At 36.4% G+C, this 6,888-nt stretch overlaps 1 long non-coding RNA gene across 1 annotated transcript; it reads right to left on the reverse strand.

Moving 5' to 3' along the window:
- Positions 1–1,139: 1,139 nt before the first annotated feature.
- On the reverse strand, positions 1,140–3,223 carry LOC138323493 (uncharacterized). The gene is made up of 3 exons (XR_011208550.1): positions 3,078–3,223; positions 1,984–2,056; positions 1,140–1,398 (listed from the first exon to the last, which is right to left on the reverse strand). It is a non-coding gene; the product is annotated as an uncharacterized lncRNA (long non-coding RNA).
- Between the last annotated feature and the right edge of the window lie 3,665 nt (positions 3,224–6,888).

Here is a 6,888-nt window from a genome sequence, read left to right on the forward strand (position 1 = left end):
TATCATATAACAACCTACTATTACTCCTATTATATAACAACCTTCTAATATAGCTCCTATTATACGACAACCTACTATATAGCTCCTATTATATGACAACCTACTATATAGCTCCTATTACACGACAACCTACTATATAACAAACCTATCATATAACAACCTTCTATATAGCTCCTATTATACGACAACCTACTATATAGCTCCTATTATATGACAACCTACCTATATAGCTCCTATTATATGACAACCTACTATATAGCTCCTATTATATGACAACCTACTATATAGCTCCTATTATATGACAACCTACTATATAGCTCCTATTACACGACAACCTACTATATAACAACCTACTATATAGCTCCTGTTATTATAACAACATATCATATAACAACCTACTATATAGCTCCTATTATATAAACAACCTACTATATAGCTCCATTTTATACGACAACTACTATATAGCTCCTATTATATAACAACCTACTATATAGCTCCTATTATATGACAACCTACTATATAGCTCCTATTATACGACAACCTACTATATAACAACCTATCATATAACAACCTACTATATAGCTCCTATTATACGACAACCTACTATATAACTCCTATTATATGACAACCCTACTATTATAACAACCTATCATATAACAACCTACTATATAGCTCCTATTATATAACAACCTACTATATAGCTCATATTATACGACAACCTACTATATAGCTCCTATTATATAACAACCTACTATATAGCTCCTATTATATGACAACCTACTATATAACAACCTATCATATAACAACCTTCTATATAGCTCTTATTATACGACAACCTACTATATAGCTCCTATTATATGACAACCTACTATATAGCTCCTATTATATGACAACCTACTATATAGCTCCTATTATATGACAACCTACTATATAGCTCCTATTATATGACAACCTAACTATATAGCTCCTATTATTATGGGACAACCTACTATATAGCTCCTATTATATGACAACCTACTATATAGCTCCTATTAAACGACAACCTACTATAATAACCTCCTATATAACAACTACTATCATATAACAACCTACTATATAGCTCTTATATATAACGACAACCTACTATATAGCTCCTATTATATAACAACCTACTATATAGCTCCTATTATATTAACAACCTACTATATAGCTCATATTATACGACAACCTACTATATAGCTCCTGTTATTATAAAAACCTACTATATAGCTCCTATTATACGACAACCTACTATATAGCTCCTATTATATGACAACTACTATATAACAACCTATCATATAACAACCTACTATATAGCTCCTATTATATGACAACCTACTATATAACAACCTATCATATGACAACCTACTATATAACAACCTATCATACGACAACCTACTATATAGCTCCTATTATATGACAACCTACTATATAGCTCCTATTATATAACAACCTACTATATAGCTCCTATTATATGACAACCTACTATATAGCTCCTATTATATGACAACCTACTATATAGCTCCTATTATACGACAACCTACTATATATCTTCTTTTTATATGACAACCTACTATATAGCTCCTATTATACGACAACCTACTATATAGCTCATATTATACGACAACCTACTATATAGCTCTATTATATAACAACCTTTATATGACAACCTACTATATAGCTCCTATTATATGACAACCTACTATATAGCTCCTAATATATGACAACCTACTATATAGCTCCTATTATACGACAACCTACTATATAGCTCCTATTATACGACAACCTACTATATAGCTCCTATTATATAACAACCTACTATATAGCTCATATTATACGACAACCTATCTTCATATTATAACTTACTATATAACACCTTTATACTATTACTCCTATTATATAACAACCTTCTATATAGCTCCTAATATATAACAACCTGCTATATAGCTCCTATTATACGACAACCTACTATATAGCTCCTATTATATAACAACCTATTATATAACAGCCTATCATATAACAACCTACTATATAACACCTTTTATATAACAACCTACTATATAACACCTTTTATATGTCAACGTACTATAAAGCTCCTATTATATAACAACCTACTATTTAGCTCCTATTATATAACAACCTATTAGATAACAACCTACTACATAGCTCCTATTATATGACAACCTACTATATAACAACCTACTACATAGCTCATATTATATATAACAACCTATTATATAGCTCCTATTATATAATAACCTATTATATAACAGCCTATCATATAACAACCTACTTTATTACATACTTTGTTTACACCAAACTATATATGAAGTAATATAATATTTTTCAACTATTACACCGACTGTTCAATAAAACCTTGTTATATTGCACGGTTCGAAGTTATATTGCACGCTCCCATGGAAACGTCATATTGCACGGTTCGAGATGTATATTGCACGGCTTTTAGGAACACCTCGCTGTTGTTGTCTAGTTTTGTAGAAAAACCTCCGAGGAATCGCGCGTAACAGTGATGTTACCGTTATTATGACGTCACAAAGGTTCACGTTCAATTTTCGCGCTAGCTTTATAGATCTCGAAACAAGCACGTCATGTAGACGTTTATCGAGTAGAGGACGGACACGGCCAATGTATTAGATCAAAAGGCTGCATGCAGGTCTAATATTGTTTAAAGAAGACAATAAGACATCCAAACCGGAGTTACAACGTGACGTTACGTGGTTTATACGTCAATCTTCAATAGGATTTGAAGCTTTTCCGTACGTACGGTGGTGATGATTTTGTTATAGTGATTGTCGTATTCATTTTATAATAATATTCAACTGAAAAAACTGGTGATTATGTAATAAAACAAATATTTCATGGGTTACTGTGCTCTAGTTCATAATATTTACCCCTCGGTGATGGTAATCAACAAAATATTATATTGCACTCGGCCTTCGGGCCTCGTGCAATATAACATTTGTTGATTACCACCACCTCGGGTTAAATATTATGAACTAGAGCACAGTAGGCCATGAAATATTTGTATAATATAACACCTTTTATATGACAACCTACTATATAACAACCTATTACACGTATATAGCTCCTATTATATAACAACCTATTATATAACAGCCTATCATATAACAACCTACTATATAACACCTTTTATATGACAACCTACTATATAGCTCATATTATATAACAACCTATTATATAACAACCTATTATATAGCTCCAGTCATCATTCTTTAGTTCCAGACTGAAGCATAACAATATCTTAAAAAATTTTAGTTTACATTTTGTATACAGTATACCTGTGTATAAGAAACTGTAGTAACTGATCACTCCCTTCAATGTTTACCAAAATGATGATTCACATGTGCCTGTGAGTTAAATATTTTTTGAGAACTCTTTTGATGTAACAATATCGGTTTTCACGCAAGATGGAATATTTCATAGTATAGTTTTCTGTTGTTGTATTGCATGTATTGAAAAACTGGCGCTGATATATATTCAATTGATGGCATTGCTTTATAAACCATTGGCATTACAATCTATACTGCACACAGCTGGTACATATGTATTACATTCGATACAGCACACAGGGTGGCTCTATTATACAGGAAAATAGGATACTAGTATCACATACAGGGTAATTATCGTGTCAGTTCCAAATTCAAAATGACAGATTGAGATATAACATCTACTTATCATCAAAACCATGCAGGCTTCAGTTTAAAATTGAAAATTGCATGAATTCTAATGAGATATGATAGTGGCAAGATTTAGAAAATCGTGAGACGTGGTATCTACTGTTTGTGGTTGAATCACTTCGTTGTTGTCTGTTACACAGGTTGATTGATGTATTTTGATGGATTTATTTCTGAATCTTTGTGATATACTACTACATTACACTCTCGCCGAATGTTGACATTATGATTTGTTATACAGCTGTATATTTAGCGTATACACTGTACTGTTTGTAATGATTTCTACATATATTAGAAAATAAATAATGTTGTATTATTATGATGAATATCTGGGTTATCTATATAACTATTATACTGTCCAATTTTTTTAAGCGTTTGATTGTATGAACGCATATCAACACAATGATGGTTAGATATAGTCCGCTAAACCTGCCTATATTATTAGGCTTTTTTTTATTTTTTATTTTTTTTTTTTTTGCCTAATATATAGTCAGCTCGCGGTACCTCTTAAAAATGTGAAATCGTAGGCCAGATTTGGCCTACGCTACGTCAGCGGCATATTTCTAATATATCGTCCATGCAATGCCGGGAAAACGTACACATACCTATATATTGGGATCTTATGTACTCCACTGCCCCCATGTTACATCCCATTTATGAAATTAAACAACTCTGCACAATGAAATACTTCCGAGACCCTTCTTTTTCACACATTTGTAATGGCCGCCGTATAGATCTACACATTTAGTAGGGCAAACAGCAGCCAATCAACTTCGTTTCCGGTTTTATTTTTAAAAAACCACGTGTAGTTGACCGTGTATATGCTACATGTATATGCAACGTGAATATCGCGAAAGTGATGCGGTACCAGCATAAGTCATGTTCAATTTGAATATTTGACATCATGTCGTGTATGTCGACCATAATTTCACTATAAAAACTCTAACTGGCAAGCATTTTGTTATCTTTCAACTACACGTGGTTTTTAGCTCACCTGGCCCGAAGGGCCGGTGAGCTTATGTCATGGCGCGGCGTCCGTCGTCCGTCCGTCAACATTTCCTTTAAATCGCTACTAGTCATAGAGTTCTGGATGGATTGTAACCAAATTTGGCCAGAAACATCCTTTGGGGAAGGGGAACAGAACTTGTATAAATTTTGGCTCTGACCCCCAGGGGGCAGGAGGGGCGGGGCCCAATAGGGGTAATAGAGGTAAATCCTATAAATCGCTACTTGTCCTAGAGTTCTGCATGGATTGTAACCAAATTTGGCCAGAAACATCCTTGGGGGAAGGGGAACAGAACTTGTATAAATTTTGGCTCTGACCCCCTGGGGGCAGGAGGAGCGGGGCCCAATAGGGGAAATAGAGGTAAATCCTATAAATCGCTACTTGTCCGAGAATTCTGCATGGATTGTAACCAAATTTGGCCAGAAACATCCTTGGGTGAAGGGGAACAGAACTTGTATAAATTTTGGCTCTGACCCCCAGGGGGCAAGATGGGCGGGGCCCAATAGGGGTAATAGAGGTAAATCCTATAAATCGCTACTTGTCCTAGAGTTCTGCATGGATTGTAACCAAATTTGGCCAGAAACATCCTTGGGGGAAGGGGAACAGAACTTGTATAAATTTTGGCTCTGACCCCCTTGGGGCAGGAGGGGCGGGGCCCAGTAGGGGTAATAGAGGTAAATCCTGTAAATCGCTACTTGTCCTAGAGTTCTGCAAGGATTGTAACCAAATTTGGCCAGAAACATCCTGGGGGAAGAGGAACAGAACTTGTATAAATTTTGGCTCTGACCCCCTGGGGGCAGGAGGGGGGCGGGGCCCAATAGGGGTAATAGATGTAAATCCTATAAATCGCTACTTGTCCTAGAGTTCTGCATGGATTGTAACCAAATTTGGCCAGAAACATCCTTGGGGGAAGGGGAACAGAACTTGTATAAATTTTGGCTCTGATCCCCCGTGGGCAGGAGGGATGGGGCCCAATTGGGGAAAAAGAGGTAAATCCTATAAATTGCTACTTGTCCTAGAGTTCTGCATGGATTGTAACCAAATTTGGCCAGAAACATCCTTGGGGGAAGGGGAACAGAACTTGTATAAATTTTGGCATTGACCCCCCGGGGGCAGGAAGGGCGGGGCCCAATAGGGGAAATAGAGGTAAATCCTAAAAAATTCTACTTGTCTTAGAGTTCTGCATGGATTGTAACCAAATTTGGCCAGAAATATCCTTGGGGTTAACGGAATTCGTATAAATTTTGGCTTTGACCTCCCTGGAGGAGAAAGAGTGGGGCCCAATAGGGGAATTAGAGGTAAATATCCAAATTTCTTCAGAAAAGAAACAATGAACTTATATTCAGAACATTACTTGGCATTACAAACCAGGTGAGCGATACAGGCCCTCTGGGCCTCTTGTTTTAAAATAAAACCGGAAGCGAAGTTGATTGGCTGCCGTTTGCTCTACTAAATGTGTATACGGCGGCCATTACAAATGTGTGTAATTAGTCCGAATGATTCTGACTATCTATCCGCTTTTTAGCCCACCATCATTAGATGGTGGGCTATTCAAATCGCCTTTCGTCCGTGGTCCGTCGTCCGTCCGTCCTTCCGTCCTTCCGTCCTTCCGTCCGTCCGTCCGTCCGTCCGTCCGTTAACAATACTTGTTACCACTATTTTTCTCATAAAGTACTGAAGGGATCTTTCTCAAATTTCATATGTAGGTTCCCCTAGGACCCTAGTTGTGCATATTGCATTTTGGGACCGATCGTTCAACAAGATGGCCGACAGGCGGCCATCTTGGATTTTGATAGTTAAAGTTTATTACCGCTATTTCTCAAAAAGTGCTGAAAGAATGTTTCTCAAATTTCATATACAGGTTCCCCTAGGAACCTAGTTGTGCATATTGCATTTTGGCTCCGATCGGTCAACAAGATGGCCGACAGGCGGCAATCTTGGATTTTGATAGTTAAAGTTTGTTACCGCTATTTCTCAAAAAGTACTAAAGGGATCTTTCTCAAATTTCATATGTAGGTTCCCCTAGGGCCCTAGTTGTGCATATTGCATTTTGGGACCGATCGGTCAACAAGATGGCCGACAGGCAGCCATCTTGGATTTTGATAGTTAAAGTTTGTTACTGCTATTTCTCAAAAAGTACTGAAGGGA

The sequence above is a fragment of the Argopecten irradians genome, chromosome 5 (assembly GCF_041381155.1).
Source record: "Argopecten irradians isolate NY chromosome 5, Ai_NY, whole genome shotgun sequence".
NCBI lineage: Eukaryota > Metazoa > Mollusca > Bivalvia > Pectinida > Pectinidae > Argopecten > Argopecten irradians.